Source organism: Adiantum capillus-veneris, chromosome 21 (assembly GCF_014529385.1).
Source record: "Adiantum capillus-veneris isolate H3 chromosome 21, ASM1452938v2, whole genome shotgun sequence".
Taxonomy (NCBI): Eukaryota; Viridiplantae; Streptophyta; class Polypodiopsida; order Polypodiales; family Pteridaceae; genus Adiantum; species Adiantum capillus-veneris.
In genome coordinates, this window is record NC_140951.1 from 58,485,894 (window position 1) to 58,513,708 (window position 27,815).

A 27,815-nucleotide genomic window follows, 5' to 3' on the forward strand; every position below is an offset into this window, starting at 1 on the left:
GAATAGGTCACTTATTGTGCCTAGGTTGCAGATTCAGTAAGTGGTGAGCCCTAAAGGCCTTGGGCGTCCGGACATTGCATAATTTTAACCTAGGTATATAAGGCAGTGTGTAAAAGAAATTAGGGTTCTCAAGTCATTTGTTGAGAGCACTCTTTGCTGAGAGCTCTTGAGGTGTGTGGCTATGGAGTCCTTGAGCTTCTCCTTGCTCATGAGACTTGATTAACACTAATCAATGATTCATTCTCTCTCACTATGCCTCTCTCTTACTTCTTATGGTTGCCTATGATGCTTAGATTAACTAGATCTTAGCTAATTAGTGGTTAATCCCTCTCTAATCTTGTGTGATTGCCCTCTTTTGCTTGTGTGTGCATGTAGGTTTGATTGGAGTGTGGTGCTCGATAGATCTATGTGTGTGTGCTTGCGATTAGTGTGTTGCATGATAGGATTAGTGTTGTGTGCGTTTTGCAATCGTAGTGTGTGCGATTGGGTTGATTAGAGGTGAAGATAAGTGGATATGGAGATTGCCCTTCATTGCAGCTTCGCTCCTCCATAGGCCAAGAAGCTCACCTCGTAGAGTTAACCATTTGTGTTGCCATGATTAGCTCACTAACCGTGTGAGTGTTTCCATGCCCTAGCTGGGTAGCTCATCACTCCAGATTGATAATTTTGTTGGTCATTGGAGCTATTGCAACGATGGGACCCCCAACACTCGTCATGGTGCATCATCGAGGACACTCTCGAGGAAGCGATCACCAAGCTCAACCACATCCTTCAACCAATTAACATCAAACCTGAAAAGGTTTCTTGGATCAACGACACACACGGGCAAGTGCCACCCGAACATTGTCTTCTCACTTTCAAAGACAGAGAGGATAAGATGCAGCTAGTGCGACAAGCTTGACTCCTCAAAGGGACATAGATTTGGATCAACGAGGAGCTGACAACAAATCAATTGAAGGTAAAAAAGAGCGAGCTCAAGGAGATGCACGAAGCCCGCAAGCAAGGTAAATGGGCAATCTATCTAGGTGGTAAAGCCATCATTTAAGAATTTCGAACCCCTAAAAATGTTGTGTCCAACCCCCCCTAGATCTTGTTTCCCCTTTTTCTTTTACCCCGATGATTGAACCCTCAATCCTTAACTGATGTGTATCCGATGGCTTCACTTAGAAGCAAGGAGTCGATGTAATGTCTTTTGTGATGGTCCCATGGTTCATATATGAGCTACATGGATGATAAATCAATCAATCTATCTATCTATCTATGTATCTCTCTCTCTCTCTCTCTCTCTCTCTCTCTCTCTCTCTCTCTCTCTCTCTCTCTCTCTCTCTCTCTCTCTCTCTCTCTCCACGGGAACTACCCTTACTTCACCACTAGTGATATAAGTGGGGGGGGGGGGGGGGGGGGGGGGGGGGGGGGGGGAGACTTTTGCATTATTACTCAAAAGAAGGCCCCTACGGGCATGAGAACCTAGCTCATGCGGGTGCCTGCCACGTCAGCATCGCATCACGCCACCACCCTCCATTGTCAACGCACCAACCATCTCGGCGCTATAATGGAATTGGCCTATTAACTTGAGAGTAGCAAAAATTATAGAGAGTACTTTTGAGAATTTACTTTGTGAGCATAGCGGGTGATCAATAATTGAAGATAGCAACATAAACATAGCAATTGGTTAACTTAGCATGAAGAATACTTTTGCAAGAGAGAGAATTTAGAGAACATGACAACAGTTGAGGACACCGGATTTATGTGGAGACGGTCCCCTCTCCAATAGGCATTTGTATTATGATTTCTCCATCAAGAGAGACTTGTTACAATATAATCTTTGTGTTCCTTCTGATCTAGGTGATGCAATGAACATGGAAAGCTTCATGCATCACGAGCATAACATAAACTTTGTGGAAAGCTTTAACTATCCCAAGCCTCAGTCCCAAGACCTCAAACACCTTCAAAGGTGGAGAGGGCTAGCAGGGAATGAGGGTAGGGAAGAGGAAGAAGAAACATTTCATTGGAGAAATAATTAGTTCCTCACTTATCATCACTCTTTCAGCTAGCATACATAATAGCATAGTAATGAAAGATGGAGAAGATGGCAAGCTTAAGCATTGAAGCATGGCTCTTGGTTGGATTTTCATTCCATAGCCAAGAGTGTTTGTGTAGGCTCTCAACCTCTCTACTTGCTTGGAGAACGAGAGGGAGCTCTTGCACTTTGCACTTCACACAATGAGGGTGTGTGTGTGTGTGTGTGTGTGTGTGTGTGTGTGTGTGTGTGTGTGTGTGTGTGTGTGTGTGTGTGTGTGTGTGTGTGTGTGTGTGTGTGTGTGTGGGTGTGGGAGAGTATACCACCTAAGCAATCCCCCTACTTGCTTTGGTCGACCCCCCCTTGTAGTTCATGCTTGAAGCTCATTGGACCCCTCCATGCCTACTAGCCAATCATAAGCAGGATTCATACCAAGTTATAAGGCTAGCCTTGTGACAAGTGTCCCCCTTTCCCCTTTGAGAGAGAGGACTTGATAAATGTAAGACAATTAATTAAATCTTCTAAATTATCATTGGACCCCTTGGGTGGCCAACCAATAGGCTTCAGGAACACCATGAGGGCAACATGAGGAGGAGCTTGACAAGTGTCCCTTTTGCTTTCTTTGTACTAGGCATACCTTGTGTGAGTTGTGAGTGTGTGAGTGTGTGTGTTTTCTCTCTCATCCCCCCTCTTGTAGGGCTTGCCCCCTCTTTGTAGGGAATGGTGTTGACTTTTGTACATCTCAAGACACTTAACCTTGGGCCCAGTTCCCACCTCAAGCTTGGCCCTTAAGCCCCTCAAGCTTGGGCCGAGTTCCCACCTCAAGTACAACCCTAGCATCTCAAGCATGACAAGAACCTCAAGCACCTTACGCATCTCAATCATCAAGCACCTTAGTCATCAAGCACGTCAAGCACCTTAAGCTTGGGCTGGGTTCCCACCTCAAGCTCAACCCTATCTTACCTAAGGTCAAAGGACTTTTACACTAACTATTGCAGTCTTCAATGAATCTAACCCTAAGGTCTTTATGCTCCATTGGTTATCCTTGCTCTTTGATAGACCATCTCTCATTTGGGCCCCTTTACCATTGTCACCATGTTGAGACAGACCTATAAGCACATGTCTATATCTTAACCCTTGGTCCCGTTTACTCTCCCACATTAAATGATCAGTTTAATATGAGAAAATCATTTGGGTTAGTTAGATATTAGATTGGAGGTCTTCAACGAAGCTAACCCTAAGGTCTTTATGCTCCATTGGTTAGCCTTTCTCTTTGATAGACCATCTCTCATTTGGGCCCCTTTACCATTGGCCTCGTGTTGAGAAAAATCTATAAGCACATGTCTATATCTTAACCCTTGGTCCCGTTTATTCTCCCACATTAAATGATCAGTTTAATATGAGAAAATCATTTGGGTTGGTTAGGTATTAGAGTTTATGACATTACCTCTCTCTTGAAATCATAGCCGTCCTCGACTATGAGGTAGAAGAGATAAAGCCTTAGTCATGTCAATCTTACTTAGCGGGTAGAGGATCCCTTTTCACCCTATGATATCTTTCCAGGATGGATGAATAATCTATTTGGTGCTTGGGAGACGTAGCTTTCGCAAGCATGTCTACTCCTTAGTCCATTTCATTCTCCCAAAGTAGAGTGACAAATTCTACTTGGTGTTTGAGAGACGTCGTCTCATCTCACAAACATGATTCTAAGCACATGCATACCATTTGAATTTGTGCACAATTAAAAAGAGAACTAGTCTTATAAGACAAGAACGTGGGTCATTTAAAAGAAATTTGTACATTTGCTTACTCTAATGTAGTATTGTAAGCATTGACAAGGTTCATACTATCCTTAAGTTGTATTCCTTGCATCCATCTAGCATCTTAAAAAGGATGATTTTTGAAGTTAATAAGATACCGTCGAATAATCTTACCATGTCGTAGTACCTTGTCTTTGTGCCCAAGGATAGCTTCGGGTTATAGTACCTCTTCTTGGTCTTCAACTTTGGGAGGGTCTTCAATAATTGGTTCACTTGGTGGCTCTCCTTTCTAGGGCTTGAGTAGGCTCACATGAAAAGCATTGTGTATGAGCCAATGGTTGGGCAACTTGAGTTGGTAAGCCGTCTCATTGATAGGTTTCAAGAATTGGAAAGGACCATAGTATCCTTTTGCTAGCTTAGCATGATACTTTTGATGGACCATAGGATTTTTGCCCGTCGTTTGCCTCAATTGAGCACCTTAGGAAACTTAAGTAAGACCCAATCATTTTCTTTGAATGTTAAGGCCCTTTTGTGCTTGTCTGCAGGTAGATTTTTGCCTTTGTTGAGAGATGGATATAGCCTCCTTAATCTTTTGAAGTGTAGGTCACGGCTATACTCATCGGCAATGAAGATCTTTCCATGTACTTTGAGTAGCAAGGGACTTTTAGATCTTCTCTCAATGATCTCAAAAGGTGCTTTTCTCGTAGAAGTATGTGCAGTATTGTTGTAGGCATACTCTAGAAGAGGTAAGTACTTTTCCCATTGTGAGCGTTATCTACTTCTGTAACATAAGTCTTCAGTAAATCGAGTATTGTAAGATTGGCTGTCTCACTTTGTCCATCTGTTTGTGGGTGATAGGCCAAAGAGAAATTCAATCTTGTTCCTAGATTTTCAAAGAGACCTTTCCAGAAATTACTGATCATTCTAGGATCTCTATCTGATATGCTGGATGTTGGTAATCCATGGTGTTTGAAAATCTGAGATATGAAGAGAGTTGCCATTTGGTGTGCCTTAATAGTCTTTTTGACAGGAATGCTTGCTTGCTAAACATGTTGACTATTGTCCATATTCCCGTATTCCCATGGATAGATTTGGGCAATCCAAAGATGAAATCCATGGATATACTCTCCCATGGTGAATTTGGGATAGGCAATGGTTGGAGTAATCCCGGTTGCTTCCCTCTATCATACTTGGTCTTTTGGCATACTACACATTTTGAAACATACTCTTGTATGTCCACTTTCATGGTAGGCCAATAGAAATACGTCTCTACTTCTCAAAGAGTAGGTTGAATACCTATATGCCTCGCATAGGGAGGAGCATGGGATTCATACATAACTTTCTCACAAAGGGAATGGGTAACACATAGCTTATTTCCATGGAGAAGATAACCATCCTGCAAGGTGAATGGTTCCTTTTTCTTCCCCAAAGCAAGGGCTGACATTATGTCTCTAAAGTCAGGGTTAGTAGCATACTCATCTATCATAGAAGATAGATCATTGGGAGTAGCTATAGACACCACATTTACTTTTGGTCTTCGTGAAAGTGCATCAACCACTTGATTGTGCTTACCAGCAATGTGAGCAATATGGAAATTAAATTGCGAAAAAAAATTTGCCCACCTCATTTGTTTGTCGAAAATCTTGGTTTGCATCATGAAATACTTGAGACTTTGGTGGTTGGTTCATAGAATAAATGGAGTCCCCAATAGGTGGTGCTTCCATGTGTCTAGGTCATGTAGAACAGCTAAAATCCCAAGACTCGTTTATTGGTATTGAGCCTTCGGTTCTCATATGCTATGGCATGCTCTTTTTGAAGCAAAATTGCTCCAAAGCAATCACCACAAGCATCACATTGGACCTCAAATGGCTTTGAGAGATCCAGAAGTGTGAGGATTGGTTGGGAGGTAAGCTTTTCTTTGAGCTTATCAAAAGCATTTTTCTCCTTAGCAGTCCATACATACTTAACGTTCTTCTTAGTTAAGTCATGTAATGGTCCTACTATTTGAGAGAATTTTGCTATGAAGTGTATATAGTATGCATACATAACAATAAATTTTCTTAGCTCATGTAGATTCCTTGGATTAGACCATGCTTTTATTACCTCTAACTTTGATGGATCCATACGGATACCATTTTGAGAGATAATATGACCTAGGTAATGAATCTCTTGAAGGAAAAATTCACTTTTCTTTTGGTTGAGAAAAATCTTATTCTCCCTCAATGCTTGAAAAATCACTTAAGATGTTGCTTATCTTCCTCCAAAGACTTGGAGTAGATGATGATATCATCAAATAACACTCCAATGAATTTACAGTAAGGTCTAAAAAATTCTCCATTAGACGATTGAACATAGCTAGCGCATTAGTCAAGCCAAAAGGCATGACTAGATATTCATAAAGACCAAACAATGTGTGAAACGCGGTCTTTAGGATATCTTCATCCACTATCCTTATTTGATGATAGCCACTTTTAAGGTTAATCCTACTGAAATAGGTAGAGACTTGTAGCTTATCAAACAGACCTTCTACCCGAGGCACAGGAAATCTATTTTTGATAGTGATATGGTTTAGTGCTTGATAGTCCACACACATACGGTATGTACCATCTTTTCTTTGCACTAAAAGGAGTGGAGAACAAAAGGGAGAGGTACTAGGCATCACCATCCCTTTGTCTACCAATTCGTGTACTTGCCTCATAATCTCCTCTTGTTGAGCTTGAGAGACTCGATAAGGAGGCTTGTTAGGGAGTGGAGCTTCTTGGAAGGAGCTCAATTTGATGGTCATCATCCCCTCTTTTTGTAGGTAAGTCCATAGGGATATCATTGATGAATACATCTTGGAATCCTTTTAGAAAATTAGACAAGTCTAACTCTTCTTGATTCCTACGATTACATTTGATGAAACATTAGAATCTTTTAGAGACTCTTTGACAAAAATCAAGTACGTAGAAACTGAGCTCTTCATTGATTCATCAAAAGAAGGAGGATTTACAAGTGGAATAGTACAACCACGCTCACTAGCATCTATATACATGTTATTTCCCCTGTAGGTGAAGTAGATTCTCCTTTCAGGGAACTTCATATTGGTAGCCATGCGATCAAACCATGGAACCCCTAGGATAGCATCCTCATGTTGGAGAGGAGAGATGAAAAAGTCTTCTTTGTCGACATAGCTTTGGACATGGAGCCTCAAGTTCCCAATCAAGGGAGTAATGGAGGCTCGTTGTCCCTTGAAAGTAGCGTCGACCATTACACCATCTCCCATCTTGAAAGCTTGAATGCCCAACTTGGTGGTCAACTCCGTTGATATGAAGTTGTGAGTAGAGCCAGGGTTAAACAAGATGAAGGCATCATGCTCTCTTACCTTTCCCCAAGCATATGATCCTTTGCAATGAGCATCCTCTTTTGGAGCTTCGATGGTGGAAGCCCTAGGAGTCTCATTGCAAGCATTCTTCTTTGGGGCAAGAATGATAGCCATGTCCTTGCTCCCCACACTTGAAACACTTATGGTCCTTGCAAAACGCTTCAAGCTCTTCAGGAGAGAGTTTGTTTTTGCCTTTGTAAACTCCCTTCTCCTTGGACCGATTGTTGTGGTTTTTGTTGGAAGTGCCTTATGAAGAATTTTTAAGCATTGGGTTTTCCCTTTGCATCATTTTTGTCTTTGTATTCCATGGGCTTGACATTTCGTCTAGCCCCTTGATGGAAATTGATGCGTGAAGCAACCGCGGTGTGATGGATTACTTTGGTGATAAAACTAGGCCGTTGAGAGTTGATGTATTTGGCCATCTCTTCAAGTAATCCCGCACAGAATTGTTGCTTTTGCTTGGCAAAGTCTATCTTTTGAAAGACAGTAGCCATGAGATGTAGATCCCAAAACTTTTCTACATACTTGTGGATAGCATCATGAGAGAGAAGCTTCAAGCTACGCCATTCGGTAAGCACTTTGTCCTTTGCATCACTTGCAAGGAATTGCTTCCATGATGGAAACTCATAGATTTTTCCATGTCTTTGGGGCTTCATCGTTGCCACGAAGGCTAGCCCACCATTGACGAGCTGATTTTGGAAGTGCATAGCTACATGGGGTAGCTTGGAGGACTCCGTGAAGCCCTCGTCTCCAAAGGCCGCGTCAAATTGCTGGATGAAGGCCAACACTTTGCCGGTAGCACCAAAGGTGCCATCATAGGTGACAAAAGAGATACTCTTTCCTATCTCCTTGAACTTCTTTAGCTTTTGTGACCTTTGCCATGCACGATATGATTTAAAATGTCCTCCCCTCCTGTATTCTCTAGGAGAATAGCCATAGCTTTCGTCGGAAGAGGAGGAAGGTGAAGAAGAAAGAGAAGAGGGTGACCTATTTCTAGCCCTTTTCTTCCTCTTTTTCCTCTCTTCCCTTTTGGAATGACGAGGGGAAGGACTATGTGTTAATCTTTTCCTCTTGGGAGGAGTGGGCGATCATCTAGACCATCGTCTTTGTGGAGCCACATCTTCAAAGGAACTTAATGTTTCATTGCTATCTTGCTCTTTGGATTCCCCCTCTCGTATGGGAGAGAGTCTTCTTTTGGTGGTCTCTTCAAGAGGCCTCCTAGGCTCTCTCTCCTCTTGGAGAGAAAGGGAAATTTCATAAGCGCGAAGTTGTTGAGTAACTTCGGCTTGCAAAGCAGGGTGGGTTGCCCATAGCTTGCTACAGCCTAGTAACAAGATAATTAACAAACATGGGGGCATCATCATTAGCACCTTCATGTGCAAAATCAAAGCTATCAATGTTCATTCTACTCTCTTAGTTATTGTTAGTCATGTTAACAAAATTTGTGTACGTACTTAGTGTATGCTTTGGCAACTCCAAACCTTAGTCGCCACTCCTCTTAGCCTTTGAAAATCCGCTCTTAAGTATCTACACCCACAACTCAAAGTGGTTAATTATAGAGAGTAGTGGAATAGGTCTAACATAGTAGGGTTGTCAAGGGCTAGCTCCTTTCAAACTTCTTATGGCTCAAAAATGGTAAAGTCATAGGCAAGTTTAAAAAGACTCCATTATTAAGTCCAAATCTCCCGAGGTGTGCACCATATCCCACATAGTGGGCTCAACAAAACCAATAATAGATCCCAGTTCCACTTACCCTCATATAATTAACAAAATCAACCATTTATAGGCTACTTAAGGACATCTCTTCTTAAGCAAGGAAGGAGAAACCAAATGCTCTGATACCAATGTAATGGAATTGGCCTATTAACTTGAGAGTAGTGGAAATTAAAGAGAGTACAAGTTTGAGAAATTACTTTGTGAGCATAACGGGTGATCATAATTGAAGATAGCAACATAAACATAGCAGTTAGTTAACTTGGCATGAACAATACTTTTGCAAGAGAGATAATTTAGAGAACATGACAACAATTGAGGACTGGATTTATGTGGAGCTGCTCTCCCCTCCAATAGGCATTTGTATTATGATTTCTCCCATCAAGAGAGACTTGTTACAATACAATCTTTGTGTTCCTTGTGACCTACGTGATGCAATGAAGATGGAAAGTTTCATGCATCATGAGCACTACATAAACTTTGTGGAAAGCTTTAACTGTCCCAAGCCTTAGTCCCAAGACCTCAAACACCTTAGAGGTGGAGAGAGCTAGTAGAGAATGAGGGTAGGGAAGAGGAAGAAGAAACATTTCATGGAGAAAAATTTAGTTCCTCACTTATCATCACTCTTCTTGCTAGCATACATAATAGCATAGTAATAAAGATGGAGAAGATGGAAAGCTTAGTCATTGAAGCACGGCTCTTGGTTAGATTTGGATTCCATAGCCAAGAGTGTTGGTGTAGGCTCTTAACCTCTCTACTTGCTTGGAGAAGGAGAGGGAGCTCTTCCACTTTGCACTTCACACAATGAGGGTGTGTGTGTGTGTGTGTGGGAGAGTATAGCCCCTAAGCAGTCCTCCTACTTGCTTTGGTCGACCCCCCCTTGTAGCTCATGCTTGAAGCTCATTGGACCCCTCCAGGCCTACTAGCCAATCATAAGCAGGAGTCATACCAAGTAATGAGGGTAGCCTTGAGACAAGTGTCCCCCTTTCCCCTTTGAGAGAGAGGACTTGATAAATGCAAAGACAATTAATTAAATCTTCTAAATAATCATTGGACCCCTTGGGTGGCCAACCAATAGGCTTCAGGCACACCATGAGGGCAACATGAGGAGGAACTTGACAACTGTCCCTTTTTCTTTCTTTGTACTAGGCATGGCTTGTGTGAGTGTGTGTGTGTGTGTGTGTGTGTTATCTCTCATCCCCCCTCTTGCAGGGCTTGCCCCCTCCTTGTAGGGAGTGGTGTTGACTTTTGTACACCTCAAGCCACTCAACCTTGGGCCCAGTTCCCACCTCAAGCTTGGCCCTTAAGCCCCTCGAGCTTGGGCCGGGCTCCCACCTCAAGTACAACCCTAGCATCTCAAGCATGACAAGCACCTCAAGCACCTTAAGCATCTCAATCATTAAGCACATCAAGCACCTTGGTCATCAAGCACCTCAAGCACCTTAAGCGTGGACCGGGTTCCCACCTCAAGCTCAGCCCTAGCTTACCTAAGGTCAAAGGAGTTTTACACTAACTATTGCAATGAAGCTAACCCTAAGGTCTTTATGCTCCATTGGTTAGCCTTGCTCTTTGATAGACCATCTCTCATTTGGGCCCCTTTACCATTGGCCCCGTGTTGAGACAAGTCTACAAACACATGTCTATATCTTGACCCTTGGTCCCGTTTATTCTCCCATATTAAATGATCAGTTTAATATGAGAAAATCATTTGGGTTGGTTAGATATCATATTTTATGACAGGCGCCATCCATCATTGCCATCGGCCAAAAATCCAGCACTGCGTGCTCCTGAACGGCCGCAAGCACCGCCAACACAACCACCACTGCTAACTCCATAGCCAATAGAGCTCCAAGCTCCTTACTCTCCAACACAAGCCCACACTAGGTGCACCTTCCTGCCCATATACCCTCTGGCCTCTTTCCTTGCTTCCCTATGTAGGTTTAATTGGCCAGCCACATGGTGCATCCTCGTTAGCCTCTCTCCAAATGCCTTCAAAAAACTCCATCTTATGGGAGAAAACCCCTTTTTGGGGTGCCAACTCCATCCTAGCCCACTCTCCTGCTCAGAGATCCAATCTCGGAGCTACAAGGCCCGATCAAAATCTCATATCCTTGACTCTGAACTTGCCAATCCCTACCACATTTTGAGCTTCTCAAGGCCTTAAATCAAGACCACTAAAAACCGAGAAAATCGATCTGTATACACTCCACCGTCAAATGCTCCCAATTTCACAAGGTCGTAACTCGGTGCTCGAGGCTCAGAATCATGAGCCATCAATCCCCACTAACTCTACATGGCATGCTCGACTTGCTTGAACCCCTATCGAGACCTAAGAAACACCAGATGGCATGATTCCCCCTGCGGTCGACTTGGCCCATAACTGACCCCAGAAAAAATTTCAAATGACTATAACTAGCTATCCAAAGCTATGATTATCAATCCGAGAAGACAAGCATGTTATATAATTTGAGCTTTACACATCTATCCACCAACATTCACTCTGGCCACTATCCCCAACTGCCCTATCCGTCGGGGATCTGCAACACCTCCTTACTTTAAACCGCGATATCTTCCACCAGAGCTCCGTTTGTCGAGCCATGTGGACCAGCTTCTAGAGCACATCAAACACTACATTCTAGAGCACTGACTTGGCGCTTTGGACACCTTTACTTGCTATCCCATATGAACCATTCTTGAGACTTTTTGGCCTAAAAAGCCACATCAGGCATACATTCCCGTTGTCGCTGGTCTGCCCAGGGACTTCATACCCGCTCTAGCCTTCTGCATTGCACCTGCCTGCACCCTTTGCTTGGCATAGACCACTTTCCAACTTGGACCAACTTTGGTTGCACCATCATTGCCCACCCCCTATTTGAGCATTTATGCTCAACCACACATAGGCTTATCGCACCAAAAAACTACCACATCAAACACACACACTCTGTACACATAGCATATGTACAAAAATTGGCACCTATCACCTGCCACCTTAACTAAAGCGCGTTGTCCAACCCCCTGCTTTACCTATCATCATCCGCCTGGTTCAAACACCATGTACTGGTCTCCTCCACCCACTTGTAACACCCTTGCATAGTGCCACACCAAGGCACCTAACCAAATGCATACCCAAACCATTAGCAGCATACTTCTACCACTCCATGCACCCAATGGCATACTTCCCACTCACAACAAAACTCCTCCAAACACACCAACACTTTCATCAGTCAAGGACAAACTTGCACCATCACTCGCATCAAACATGCCTAACATATCTGACCCACCCTCCCAACCATGTAAAGCTAGATCCACATCTAGCAGATCCTGTACCTGTTCAATGGACCATTGCACAGTGGCTTTTATCACCATCCCCTTAAACCACCACTCACAAAGCTCCTTGCAAGCGTAGACACCGCCTTACAATCCGCATCACCTGTCATAGAGTGCACTAACTGCATAGGAAGCACCTTTACCTTTGGCTCCATACTTGCCTTCTCACTTGCGATGCACTCAATTCCAGCATCATCGAGCTCTTCCTCGTCTACTGGACCTTCAAGGTCGATTAGCACCACCTCCTTATCAGCTTCACTTACCTACTCTTCACTGCATAGGAAGCACCTCTACCTTTGGCTCCATACTTGCTTTCTCACTTGAGATGCACTCAATTCCAGCATCATCGAGCTCTTCCTCGTCTACTGGCCCTTCAAGGTTGATTAGCACCACCTCCTTATCAGCTTCACTTACCTGCTCTTCAAACACCTACTCTACCGTTGCATCATACTCCACTACCATAGGCAAGACTTCCATATCCCTTCTGGAAAGATTATGCACCTGTAGTACCACCATGGCACATTGCACTGCCACTTTCATCAACATGGCCATTAGTATGGGATCACACATCCCCTTTACCTGCTCTTCACCAGTAGGTCTAGACCGGCATCTTGGCTTGCACTTCACGCTACTCCTTGCATACATACAATGCCTCTCCACTCACATGCAAGAGATCGAACTCATCATACCTGGATTGACACGACTCGGTCTCCCAACTCGTATCTGCTAGAGCTACTACCTCTTCATATGACACCGGGACATCTAGCTCAACTTTGTTGTGCACTTCTTCATGCAAGCAATCCATGAATTTAATCAACTTGAAAAAAATGGCAGCTACCTTGATTAGCTTTCCCCAACGGGTTGCAAACTCCCACTCAAACGCTTGAAAATCACCTTCCAAGCTTTGCTTCAAACGGTCCAGCTTCCTCTTTACTTCATCCAGCTGCGCATCCACTACATCTCTACTTCAAAAAGCCACCTCTAGGGCTTCACAATTTGCCTTTTCTTCTTCACGGAGACCATCAAACCATACCCTCACTTTACCATGAACCAGGAGCGGGAACACCCATACCGCACCGAAGAAGTATAGAAGGGGGTAGGGGAAACGACGTGAGAGAAACACAACTGAGGTGTTAACCACTACTCAAACACTCTTTACAACTCTTTTACATCAAACGGCATACCCACATGGTCATCGGGCAAGAAAACACACACTTGGGGCTTTGCAAGCACACACCTCTGCACAAAAATCCAACCCAAGAACTCTCTCTCTCTCTCTCTCTCTCTCTCTCTCTCTCTCTCTCTCTCTCTCTCTCTCTCTCTCTCTCTCTCTCTCTCTCTCTCTCACACACACACACACACACACACACACTATCTTGGCTCTCTGCAGGCTCACCGGCTCAAGGCCCTGGCAAGAAGCCTATTGTGGCAAAAAGAATGAAAAATGGTTCAAAAATTACTTATATAGGGGTGCCCCTTTCAATTTGGGCATATGGGCCCCCTTACTTCACCACTAGCGATATCGCTGGGGGGGGGGGGGGGGGGGGGTTGCCTTTTTACTCAAAAGAAGGGCCCTACGAGCACGGGAACCAAGCTGATTTAGGCACCTACCATGTCAATGTTGCATCAAGCCACCACCCTCTACTATCAGCGTGCCAACCACCGGCGCCATCCATCGCCACCACCGTCCAAAAATTCAGCGCCACCACGCGCCCCTGCAGGGCCACGATCATCGCCAACACAGTCTCCACCACTGACTCCATAGCCAACGAAGTTCCAAGCTTCTTACTCTCCACATGCCCACACTAGGTGCGCCTTCCTGTCCATATACCCTCCAGCTTCTTTCCTTGCTTCCCTACGTGGGTTTAATCGGCTAGCCATGTGGTGCATCCTTATCAGTGTCCCTCAAAATGCCTTCAAAAAACTCCATCTTATGGGAGAAAACCCCCTTTTTGGGGTGCTAAATCCATCCCAGTCCCCTCTCCTGGTCACAGATCCAATCTCGGAGCTACAAGCCCCGGTCGCAAGCTCATATCCCCAGATCCAAACTTGTCGATCTCTGCCGCATTTAGAGCTCCCCAAGGCCGTAAATCAAGACCACCAAAAATCAAGGAAAACCCGTCTGTATGCACTCCATCGTCAAATGCTCCCAACTTCACCATCAGCACTCGAGGCTCAGAATAACAAGCCGTTAATCCCCGCTGACTCCACACAGTATGCTCTACCTACTTGAACCTTGTTGAGACCTAAAAAGTACCAGATGGCACGATTCCCCATGCAATCGACTTGGCCCATAACTGGCCCCCGATAAAATTTCAACTAACCATAACTTGCTATCCAAAGCTCTGATTAGCAATCCGAGAAGACAAGCATGCTTCATAATTTGATATTTGCACATATATCCTTCGAGATCAACTTTGGCTGCATGTCCCCAGCTGCCCTATATGTCGAGGATCTGCAACACCTCCTTACTTTAAATGGCGATATCTTCCACACGAGGGCTCCGTTTGACAAGCCATTTGGACCAGCTTCTAGAGCACATCAAACACTGCATTCTAGAGCACTGACTTGGCACTTTGGGCACCCTTACCTGCTATCCCATCTGGACCATTCTTGAGCCTTTTTGGCCTAAAAAGCCGCATCAGGCATTGTGCGCTCCTTGCCGCACTGTCGAAGCAAGGGACTTGCCGATACACCGTGTGCAAGCCACAAATGGCTCCAAGCACACAACAAGCCTAAACTAGCAAGCTCAAGAAAGCAAAGGGTGTGTGACTCACCGCTCTACGCTCGCCTTCGTGGTGGATTCCTCGCCGCGATGAAGAAGAAGTTGCACTCGTGCCGCGCTCAACCGCTTCGCCGCCGTCGTGCCTTCGTAATGCTCGATCGCACACACACACTCCCTCTCTCTCTCTCTCTGTCTCTCTCTCTCACACACACACACACAAGGAGGTGAAGAAGAAGAAGATGGAGATGGAGATGGAGCAAGAGCACTCTTCTATTGCACAAATGAGAGAATGAGTAAAAATTAGGTTTAGTTGGCTTTTATATGAGCTCACCCCATTCACACTTGGGCGCCCATGCTTTGCCAACTAATCCCTTGAATGTCCCAGTTAGAGTGCGCCTCTCATCGGCGATCACTCTTACCCTTTTCCTATTGGTCCAACAAGCCCGGTACCTGACTCTACCAAATACATAATACACGTCTGTCGTAGGTGATGGGGTGTCCGTGAGCCGTGAGGGTTAACATGCCCCCCTTCCTGATGTAGATTCCGTCCTCGGAAGCTATTGAGTTGAAGCTGGTTCGTCGAGGTGGAAGAGCATTTGAGATGAATGTCCTTAGCCTTCTTCAGTCACTGCAAAATCAAACAACATTGGCACGGTAATTGCATTTTCATAAGTGATTAAAAAGCATATGCAGTTTTAGGTAGACACATTGATTGGTAAAAGAATTTCAAACAATTTGTCAGTAATGAACATTAAATTGCAATGTAATCAAATGCATAAACAGATGTAAAGGTAAAAAATTAAACAAGTCTGGGGTCGCTAATTTGACGGTTGAAAGGTACTAGAGATCGAATATTAATACCATGGGTAAGCTTCTTAATTATCTGTGGTCAATTAAGTTGTTTAATTGCGAGAGCCAAGTATTCATGTTCGAGGGCTGACTAGAGGCTATATCTAGAAAACCTTGTAGTTAAGCTACCATAAAAGGAATTTCTCATGAAATCATCGCCTGACTGATTACCTTTTCGTTGACCCCCCAAGGTCTTTTCACAGTGATTCAATTATGATGTGTGTGATTATTTTGTATGCCTTGGGTTTTTTGCTTTTCAAGGAAAAGCGCCCACACTGGGAACCTCTAGGGCTCTAGTACCATAGGCGATACATGTGAGTGAAGTACCAATTTAAGCAGGGATTTCTCTTCCAGCTTAAAATTTTACATTGTGGCACTTTGATTTTTTGTTTGTTCATTTTCAGCATTTTAATTTTGTAACTTTGGGGGGTCATATAACACTATTACCCTCCCCAGGCTCATCACATTAGTAAACTCCCTTTATAATACTTAAGCTAAAGGTCAATAGGGTTAAGCCCACTAGAAAACCCTAGTACATTTCATACAATGCTGCCTAAATCGGATTAAGAACCTAAGTAACCATTGCTTATTAGGAAGGCATTCCCCATGGTATTAAGAGAAGATTTCTAATACCTAGCTTGGTCAAACTAGCTTAGTCGGACTGCTTGATTTTTAAACCTAGACAAGTGATTATGACAAAACATTACATTGAATTAAATGTTTTTTACTAAGCAAATGTGTTGGATATTATCCTACCAATCACAATCAAAGCAGACAAACATGGATGCAAAAAGATAAGGGCAATGCTAATGGACATAAAACACCTGTTTGTGTTGATGGTCGCGCTTGATTTGAAGTGTGAAGGAGAGAAAGGTTCCATGAAGGTCCAAATCCTATCAATAGCAACACGCTCTTGTACACACTAGGAAACAAAAGGAATACCTCCAGGAGGCACATTAGTGGGAAAAGAGAACTTTGCTAATCTCTCAACTCTAAAACAGAAACACTCCTATCGTACTAATCTTACCTACCCTCCATCACTCAAGTGATGAGTATCAAAGGTGTTTTATGGCATAGGTTTCTGTTTCACTGTACCATATGTGACATGTGTAGGTCTGAGTCAATGTTTTGACTTTTAATGTGCATACTCGTTTGCGAATTGCTCTTGCTCCTTTTTTTTTTTTGTGAGTATAAAGCTTTATATGTACATTCCCTAAGATTGGTGATTGAGAGGTCAGGGGAAAAGGTTGAGAGGGAAACAAATGAATGATGACTGTCAGCAAACACTCCCCCCTTCCTTGGGTAGATCATACCGTTTGAAATGAGCTTGTCACCCTTTGAAACCAATTGTTCCAATTGGTAATAGGTGAGGATTTTTGCCAGTAGTTTTCTATTACCCTAGGTGCCTCGTCAAGTTACAAGGGTGGTAAGGTACTCTCCCAGGATCGAACTTGAAGTGGTTCATCAGGTGATTCTTGAACACGGGGAGGTGTGGATTCTTTTGTAGCTTCATGGAGGTCCACTACTATAGATGGAGGCTGTGTAGAAGCTTTTACCTCTATGGATGTATTACATGAGGAGCTAGAAGCTTCATGGGACTCCCCCCTTCCTGAGCTAGGTGGAACAAATCCTTCTTTCTTTGGTACCCAAACTAGCTCGAGAGCGGGTGTGTAGCATTCTGTGATTTTTTTCTTTCCACGATCATTGATTCGTTTTGGAGATACGAGATTGGGCTCACTTGGGTCAGGTGATAGGTAAGAGCACAATCTACGTTTTGGCACCCAGATTTGATCATTTCCTTGATAGTAGCCTTGGGCTTCCAATAGTCGTTTAGGGATCCATCGCAACATTTTCTTACTTTTCTTGGAGCGAGTGGTACGTTTCTTACAAGGCTTCTGTTTTTTAGCACTAGCTATGGTCGCTAAGGAAGCTTTAGGGACCCACTTGTATGTTTTCTTCGTTACATTAGGATGAGTCTTGTCGGAAGCGATATGCATTGCTTGTAGCATATTTAAGGGTATAGGCATTTCATCCCCCTCAGGTGTTACCCAGGTCGTCCCCCTATTTCCCCAAGTGTCTATGGTTGCTGCTAGGTGGACCCAATCCACATTGTCTGACTTCGTCATCCCAGGTAGGATATCCATATGGACACTCTTTGGGGGTGTGGGGTCCATGTGCGATGTGAAAGGAGAGTCCATTTCCCCACCCCCTTCGTGTGCTTCATTTGCATCAGGTTCCGAGCAAGTAGCTCTACCTAATGTTTCCATGAAACGGCTAAACATACTAGTATTAGGCTGTAGAGCTTCGGGAGGTGCATGGCCTTCTCTCTCAATGTTTTGGGTAGGGTATGCTTCCATGATTTCTGAGTCGGAGGAGGAATCACTAGCGCCTATTTTAGGGTCTTCGGTGGTGCTACCTTGTCCCCGCGGAGGGTCTAGAGCCTATCGTGGATGGGTAATGGGTGTCCGTATGAACAGAGGCACCCTCAATATGATCGTGCTCTAACACTCGTCCAGAGCGTAGGCTCATATGACTTGATCCCCTAGAAGTGTCAGTGAGTGCCCGTGAAGGCTGCTCACCTAGTATTTTTGGGTGTTTTGCAACCCAAGTCTTTCCTTAATTTGACTTTTTGGTCCTTTTTTTCTGACCCGGCTATAGAATAGAGCGTATGATAGCTCAAAACGAGCGTCTCGGTCAGAGGGTCGTGCCGTGCTTTACAGCCCTCCGTTTGGTCACTCTATGCCCTCGGAATCCCTAAAACTGTCAATTTCCAGTAGGGAACTAGGCCCAAACTAGAAACTCTAAGGGTGCAAGTGGGAAGAGAAAGGAGGAGAGTGGAGGACTTGCCCCACATGCTCTCATTCTCTCTTGAGGGAGTAGGGTATATATATAAGAGTGAGTTTAGTATATATCATAAGACTGAGGACTGAGGCCTGGGCCTGGGCCTGGGCCTGGGGAAACGATCCCGATCTAACTTTTATACAAACCAACCCGTCCACGTTTTTATAACTCACGTTTTTTATTTTCGAAAATTTAACCTCCCCCTCACCCGCGTTTTTATTTTTCGGATTTTTTTTTGGAATTTTTTTTTCCAGAAAAATTAAATTAATTTTCAGAAAATGCAGAAATTGAAAATGCAGAAAATTTAACACAGAAAATGCAGAAATTGAAACTTGACAGAACCAGAAAATGCATAAAATGCAAAAACGCAAGAAATGCTAACTGTGCAGTGCAAACCAGAAAACGCAGAAAACGCAAAAAACAGAAATCTCCACACAACTACACACACTCATTCCCTGCCTTTCCTATGATAGAAATTGCACCACAAGAAAGCGTAAAGTGCCTAACCGAGCTTAGTGTAGGGCATTTCCCCGGCAGCGGCGCCAAAAATGTGCGCTCCTTGTCGCACTGTCGAAGCAAGGGACTTGCCGATACACCGTGTGCGAGCCACAAATGGCTCCAAGCACACAACAAGCCTAAACTAGCAAGCTCAAGAAAGCAAAGGGTGTGTCACTCACCGCTCTACGCTCGCCTTTGTGGTGGATTCCTCGCCGCGATGAAGAAGAAGCTGCAGTCGTGCCGCGCTCAACCGCTTCGCCGCCGTCGTGCCTTCGTAATGCTCGATCGCACACACACTCTCCCTCTCTCTCTCTCTCTCTCTCTCTCTCTCTCTCTCTCTCTCTCTCTCTCTCTCTCTCTCTCTCTCTCACACACACACACACACACACACACACACACACACACACACACACAAGGAGGTGAAGAAGAAGAAGATGGAGATGGAGATGGAGCAAGAGCACTCTTCTATTGCACAAATGAGAGAATGAGTAAAAATTAGGTTTAGTTGGCTTTTATATGAGCTCACCCCATTCACACTTGGGCGCCCATGCTTAGCCAACTAATCCCTTGAATGTCCCAGTTAGAGTGCGCCTCTCATCGGCGATCACTCTTACCCTTTTCCTATTGGTCCGACAAGCCCGGTACCTGACTCTACCAAATACATAATACACGTCTGTCGTAGGTGATGGGGTGTCCGTGATCCGTGAGGGTTAACAGGCATTCATTCCCGCTGCCATTGGTCTGCCCAGGGACTTTACCTTCCAAGGATGGATGAATAGAGTGTTTGGTCCCTACTTGGGTAAGTTCATTCGCGCTGCCATTGGTCTGCCCAGGGACTTTACCTTCCAAGGATGGATGAATAGAGTGTTTGGTCCCTACTTGGGTAAGTTCATTCGCATTTTCATGGATGACATTGGGTGTTATAGCTCAAGGGTCACACATTTGGAGAAGCTGAGGTTGAGTTTTGAAAGGCTTCAACAAGAGGGTGGGCAACTCAACCCAAAGAAGTGTAAGTTTGCTCATGCCTGAGTCCATTTGCTAGGACATGTGGTTTCCCAAAATGGAATAGAAGCCGACCTAGAGAAAGTTAAGGCTTTGTTGCTTATGGATCCACCCAGCAACTCAAAGGATTTGGCATCATTTGTGCATAAGCTTAGGTACTTGTCATGTTTTTTTTGGATGCTATGTCAGTATGTGTATCCTCTCCAAAAATTGATTCAAAGGGTTCAAGGGTTTGAGTGGAATGAAGACATGCAACAGGCTTTGATGGTATCAAGGAGGTATTGTGTGCTTTGCCAATAGTGAATCCTCCCAACTTGCAATTGATTTTCTATGTATCTATTAGTGTGGGGTTGGTAGCTTTTGGGTCGGACCTCTTACAAAAGTAGGGAAGGAGCTTCAAGCCAGTCTATTTTGAGATCAAGATGAAGAATGTAAGCGAGTTCTCCTACAGAGAAATGGAACAGTGGGTATTCACCTTAGTTCTTGCTTGTCGCAGGTTCAAAACATATCTATTTGCCCCAAAAGTTCTATGTGCTTACCACATCAAACCTTTTGCCGGATGTAATACAACATTTGAAGCCTAGCAAGCGCATCTTAAAGTGGACTTTGGAGCTTCAAGAGTATGAGTTTGATTTTAAAGTGGATCGTTCTATTAAAGCTCACTTGGTGGACATAGTGGTACATAAGGGAGGGGAACTTCCATCTTACCCAAGGGTTGACAAGGATGATCATGAGAGGAAGTAGATATTACAGATGTGTATACAATGATGTTTGAAGTTGCATACAAGAAAGTTCTTTAAAAGGCAAGTGGTGGGGTAGTCATCAAGGACCCAAAAGGCATTGTAACCTTTTCTAGAGCTTATGATCTTGATGAAGCTGAAAGCAACAATGAGGCCGAGTATCTCACGATTTTCCTTGGGTTGAAGTAGTGTGTTGAGTTTGGATTGAAGAGGGTCATTGCAAAAGGGGATGTGTTGCTAGTCATAAATCAGTTGCTTGGTTTGTGGAATGTTATGAAGACAATTTGAAGAAGTGGTTCTATGGCATCAAGAAGCTTTTGCATGAGTTTGAGAAGATACAGTTTAAGCATGTTCCTCGCCAGCAGAATAAACAAGCTGATAGGGACGAGTTGGACGTCTTGGTAGTTCCTTTAAAGGTCAAGGAAGCCTTGTATGTAAGAAGGGAATCATTGCAAGATGTATAAGTATTTCTTGGTAGAGGGCAATGTCCAGAGGGCATATCAAAGGTTCAGCGTAAGAGAATAGTTGCAAAAGCAAGAAACTACACATGGGTAGGTGAGAATCTCATGCTTTATGGCAAGGATAGCATTTTGAGAAAAGTGCCATACAAAGAAGAAATAGGCTTGATTTTGGAGCACTGCCATGAAGAAACAGGCCATCAAGGCAAGAATCAGGTTGTCTTTTGTATTTTGAGAGCAGGTTACTGTTGACCCTCTATGATGAGAGATGCTTATTTTTTGTGCAAGTCATGCCATGAATGCCAAGTGTTTGCAAATTTAAAGCTTTTGGCTGAGCCTTAAAAAGCTATAATGTCTTTTGATGCATTTGCAAAATGGGGAGTGGATGTTGTAAGTCCAATGCCAAGAACCAAAAATGGCAAAAGGTATATCCTTATGGCTGTGGACTATTTAACAAAATAGGTGGAGGCGAGAGCGGTAAAAGATGTAACAACGGGAAGAGTGGCCTCTTTTTTGTATAAACAGGTGTGTTGTAGGTTTGGAGCTCCTATGGTTATCATTTCTAATCGTGGACCAGGGTTTAGGGGAAAACTTGTTGCTACTCTCATGGAGAAATTCAAAATTTAGCATAGGCATTCTTCTCCTTACTACCCACAATGCAATGGGCTGGTCGAAAACTGCAATGGTCAAATTGTGAAGGTGCTATCAAAGTACGCTAGAGAGCATCCTAAAGAGTGGAACTTGGACTTGGAAAAGTGTTTGTGGGCTTATAGAACTGCATATAGAGTGTCGACACAGTTTACACCATATGAGCTTGTTTATGGAAAGGAAGCTCTTATGCCCACACAGGTGCAGTTGGATGCCTTGAAGTTGTTCTACAGAATGCAAGGTGCACATAATGACAGGCTGCAAGAAAGCATTATTTCTCTAGAGTTGTTGCAAATGAATAGAGAGAAAGCCAATGACAATTATCTTCAACAAGCAAAGACAAGGATGGAGAAAATGAATAAGAGGCTGCCAGAAAAAGAGCTCAAAGAGGGAGATTTGGTGATGAAGTATGATTCTCGCTTGGATTTTACCTTTCAAAAGAAGTCGAGGGACAAATAGTTGGGTCCTTACAAAGCAAAGCATGTATTTCCTAATGGCACATATGAGTTGGAAAAATGTCAGGAGAACATTTGCACTATAGAATAAATGGTTATAGATTGAAGAAATATTTTGCGAGGGATGTGGCTCCACATGCAGATAGTCTCTTGGTTGAGCATAAATGTTCTACCTAGAGGGTGGGCAATGATATGTACCACGTAGCATGTATATGCATGGTCATATGTACAAAAATATGTAAATACATGCACTTGGGAGCTTTGCAAAGTGGTTTCAAGTTCTAAAAAAGATGCAACGTGTACATATTGTGAATAGTCAAGTTCGCGTGCCAACATATACATGCCTGGATAGGGTATCGGGGCCTTGGATATGGTGCTTGGTGGCCCCTTTTGGCTCTAGAGAATGTGTTTGAGCTTTCTAGAATGTAAATAATGCAAGCAACAAGTATGGGCACTCTCATCCTGCTCGAAAAGTTTGGGACATGCAGTAACTGTCTATTTACGGTGCCTGATCTGCAGTGATGCGTGCACCACCCTAGAAGTGGTAAAAAATGGAATGTGGGGATGTGGAAAAGTTCTTTGGGTATTGAGGATCAATTGTTCAAAATTTGGTGAATTTTGGAGTTCGTTTGGGGTTTTTCCCGCGAAAAATGTCCGTTGGGGGTCAAAATTGGGCCAAAAAGGGTCAAAAATTGGTCAAAAAAGGTGTGAAAAGGCTTAAAAAAGCCACATCACAGCTCGTGCCATGAGTGTTCCAGGTGAGAGAGTGTTTTTGAAGCCAAGTCTTGGCACTTTCACCTCTCTCTGTGTGGGAGGAAGCAGGGTTCCTACAGGTGGTCTAGTGGAGTCCCGTCGCGTTTGTGTCCTGTTATTGAGTGTGTGGAGGAGTGAACGAGAGCTTTTTATCTTCAAATTGGCACTTGGGAGAGTCTATGGAATTTCTGAAGTTTCCATGGATGTGTGTGTGCAAGGAATTGAGGAAAGAAGGTGCGGCTTTCTGCAAGACTATGTGACCCTATATCGGTGCCATTAGGGTTTGGCACTACTCCAAAGAGTCCAACAGAGTGGAGTTTGGTGAAGACTTTGCAATGGTTTGAGAGAGGCCTTTTGTGGCTGGATTTCTTGATTTTGATGGTTTTTCTTGTATATTTTGGTCACCATCAACTGTGATTTCAAGTGTTGATCGACTTGACTCACCTTGTAGTGTCTGCGGGCATGCAAGGGCTTGTAGGTCAAGGCATTTGGAGTTTGAATTGAGCTTGTGGGTAGCATTTTTATTGAGCTCTTGAGTGGTGGTGTGTGTGGGTTGGAATTTAAGTAAATTCCTTGTGTGGTGTTGAGTTGTTTGGGTGTGTGATTGTGCGCACGGCGTCTTTTGCTCCATCTCAACATATACCGTAAAAGATGCTTGTAGCAGAATCTTCTGAACTCAAAGAGCATCTTACTCGACTACTTGAACAATGCTACTTTTCACATAGTGTTTCTCCATGGAGTACTCTTGTTCTTTACAACCAGAAGAAGGATGGTGCTCTATACCTTTGTGTTGTAAATCGAGGATCAAATTAGGTAGCAATCAAGAACTAGTATGCCATGCTTAAAATTACTAAGTTGCTTGATCAATCACATGGAACATCTATCTTCACCAAGATTAATTTCAAATATGGCTATTATTAAATATGGATCAAGGAGAAAGATACACAAGAAGATTTACAAGAAACATGATTCAATAATCAATTTGGATAGTATGAATTTATAGTTATGCGTTTTGGACTTACTAATGATCCATCAATATTCAACAGACCTATGACATTTAGAGAGCATCTTGATGATTTTTTTGTTACCAAATACATATGGTAGTGATGTGTGTGAACACACTTAGGACCACCGGGGCATTTTTTCCCTCTCTAGGAGGTTTTTTTCCCCCGTGCATTGTATATACGCCCATCGCTCTAGCACTAACTTATCTTTCCATTGCACACTAAGTAATGCACTCTCTATTGTGTGCCTTGAACTTCCTTCGTCTTCTCCAAGTTATGTGTGTTTCACTGCAACCCTAATTCCAACAATTGCTATCAGAGCAGGTTGCATCCTCTTGGGCCTAGTCGCCAACAGCTCCAGCACAACATGCTTTTATTTTTGCTCAAAGAAAAGGTGGTAACATCAATGTAGCCACTTCTCATGGTTCTTTTGTGAGTGGTAAATCACCTATTTCTAATGCTTTTGTTGGCATCGATTTGTCTGGGAATTCTAGTGAAAAGGGCAAAAAGAAGATGCATTGTTCTTATTGTAAAGCTAATGATCACTTGATCAAGTAGTGTCCAAATTTGAAGGCAAAAGAGGCTAAGAAGAAAGAGTCTGATTCCACCAAAGTGTAGCTATTGTTGAGTGTTCAATGAAGATTGTGATGCTAATGTTGATGCAAAATTGCCCTTTAGTGCAAAGTGCACTCATGATCCTTCTATCCATGATGCATGTATGTCAGTTTTTGCAAATGCTCATGTGTGGTACTTTGACAGTGGTGCTACATAGCAAATTACCTCTTATTGTGACTTGTTTACCTCTCTCGAGGATGTCCCTCATGAGAATTCAGTCACTTGTGTCAACAATGCCTCTTCACCGATTAAGGGAGTTGGAAAGATTGTGCTTACTACTAAAAATGGTAGTTCTTTCACACTTGTTGATGCATTGTATGTACCTGGGATCAAGAAGCATCTTTTGTCTATTTTTGCACTTTCTAGAATTAATATTGCAGTCAAATTTGTGAATGATAGATGTACAGTACATGATCTCAGTTTTGGTGATAAAATTGCTACATCTAACATATTATGTTGTAGGCTGTATAAGCTCACTTTGTATCACAAGTTTGGGTAGAATTTTGCAAATGCTATTGTGGATTCAAAGGTTGTTTTAGATGCAAAACTTTGGCATGCACAATGGTGCAACCAAAGTGTGTCAACCCTAGCGGAGGGCACAAGAAATAGTATGCAAGCTAACAGGTGGTCTAGATCAGATGGGAAGATCCTGGGTAGGCAAGTGGAAGCAGTTATGTATATTTTATGTGTGTTTTTAGACCTTATGGTCTATAGAAGGGGCCAATTTTGATGGCAGGTGAAGGATGTCTAAACGGCAGGTTTTTTTCTTGGAAATGTAGTGCTAAGTTAGCTAGTCTAGATGGCTCATCAAACGGAGCCAGGGTGTGAAAGAAATGGAAGTTTGAAGATGGAGTACATTGCAGATTTGAGACACATAGGGCAGGTGATGACAGGTGGCCAGAGCTAGTGTAAGGTTTGTTGATTGCGGTAAATTGGTGTTTGGTGGCTACATACATCCTTCTATTGCGTCATTTTTTCTCACCTTCGTACTTGTTTTCATCTCAATTTTGTACATCATTTACTTTTATTTTTGTTTCAGGAGTAGAGTTAAGTTAAAAATCAGTCTTGGTGTTGCATGAGAGTGCAAAAGTTGCCTTGGTGACCATATTGCAATAAACTTATGATGACCGCACACTTATGATCAATGTATTTAGAAAGCATCTTGATGATTTTTTTCCTGTATTCTTTGATGATATCTTGATGTGAAGAAGAACATGAGCATCATGTACACAAAGTACTATAACTTTTATGACAAAACCAACTTTATGCTAAGTAAAGAAAATGTATTTTTTTCATTTTGATAAAGTGGAATACTTGGGATTTATTGTTTCAAAGGATGGCATATCCATAGACCCAAGTAAGATTGAAGCTATTGTAGCTTGGCTTACACCTAAACCTACCAAGGAAGGATGTGGATGTCTTAGATTGGCAAGATGATATCGTGCTTTTATTGAGGGTTATGCTAGGATATCATCACCACTGACCAATGCTCTCAAGAAGGCTTAAGTGTTTACTTGGAATAACTGTGCTTAAAATGGCTTTGAATAACTTAAAGAATCTTTGGTAAATGTCCGTATTATATGACTTCTAGATTTCACAAAGACATCCATTGTTCTCACAGATACAAGTGGACAAGCAATTGTCAATGTTTTATCTCAAGAGGAAAGACAAGTAGCTTATGAATCTCATAAGTTACACATTCATGAATTGAGCTACCTACTCATGATTTGGAGTTGTTCGCACTTTTACAGGCCCTCAAATTATGGTGACATTATCTACTTGGGAGAAGATATAGATCATAAAATTCTTAAGTGGATTTAGAATCAATCTGACGTAAATATGCAACAACAAAGATGGAGAGAATTTTTTTGTGAATATGATGTTGGAATTGATTATAAGACACAAAAAAAAAATTTGGTAATCAATGCTTTAAGCAAAAAGAATAATGTAGTAGTGATAGAAACATCAACTATCTTTGATTGAACTCATTCATGAGAGTATGCCATAAGACCTCTATTATAATTAAAAAATAGTATTTGTTGAGCTTGAGTACTTGAGCGTAGAGAGAAGAACTTCAAATGAAAGGTTTTCAAGTTGAAGATGGTGTGATATATACTTCAACTATCACCTTTGTATCCCTAATAATGAAAGTATCAAGCTTCAAATTTTACCAAAATCATCTAATATTCCTACTACAAGACATCCGGGATGCATTTAAACTTATGCTACTTAAAAAAGTGTTCATTTTGGCAAAGATTGAAGGAAATTGCTTTGTGATTTGCTAGCAAATTCCCTAGTAAGCTTCCATCTCAAATGAAATGGATATGCATATCCATAGACTTTATCACAAATATTTCTACATCTCTTGGATATAATTCCATTTTTGTGGTGGTTGATATGCTTATAAAAATGACTCACTTATTTTCATTAAAGATGACATTTATGATTGAAGACATAGATCAAGTTTTCATGAAATTCACAAGATATGCACTTCCTATTGAGCTCCCGAGTGTTGGAGAGATAGACTTCCTCAACAAGATGATAGAAAATCTATTGAACAAGTTTATGGTTATCCATAACAAATCCACACCCTATCATCCTTAAGCAAATGGCCAAGCAGAGCACACAAACAAAATCCTTACCTTTGTGCTTACAAAGATTGTGAGTATTGGATGTACTAATTGAGAGATAAATCTTCATTTAACTCTTTGGAATTATAGGGTTTCATAAAAGCAGCTCTAAATGCCACTCCATTTAATTAGTCTATAGACTTGATGTGATATTTGTCGATGGTTTTTTACTTCCAGTAATCATAGTTGCACATAATCTAGAATGGATGGCTCATGAACTATTGGAATGAGTAGAAAATCTTGAACAATTAGATGAGAAAACCATGGGAGCCATTGCACACATCTATGCACAAAAAAGACAGCAAAAATAGCTCTTTGGCTCTCATTTGTTGACAAAGATCTTCAAACAGGGAGATCTTGTATTGGTCGATTCCTTGAAATAACACATTCCAAAATTCAAGAAAAAGGGACAT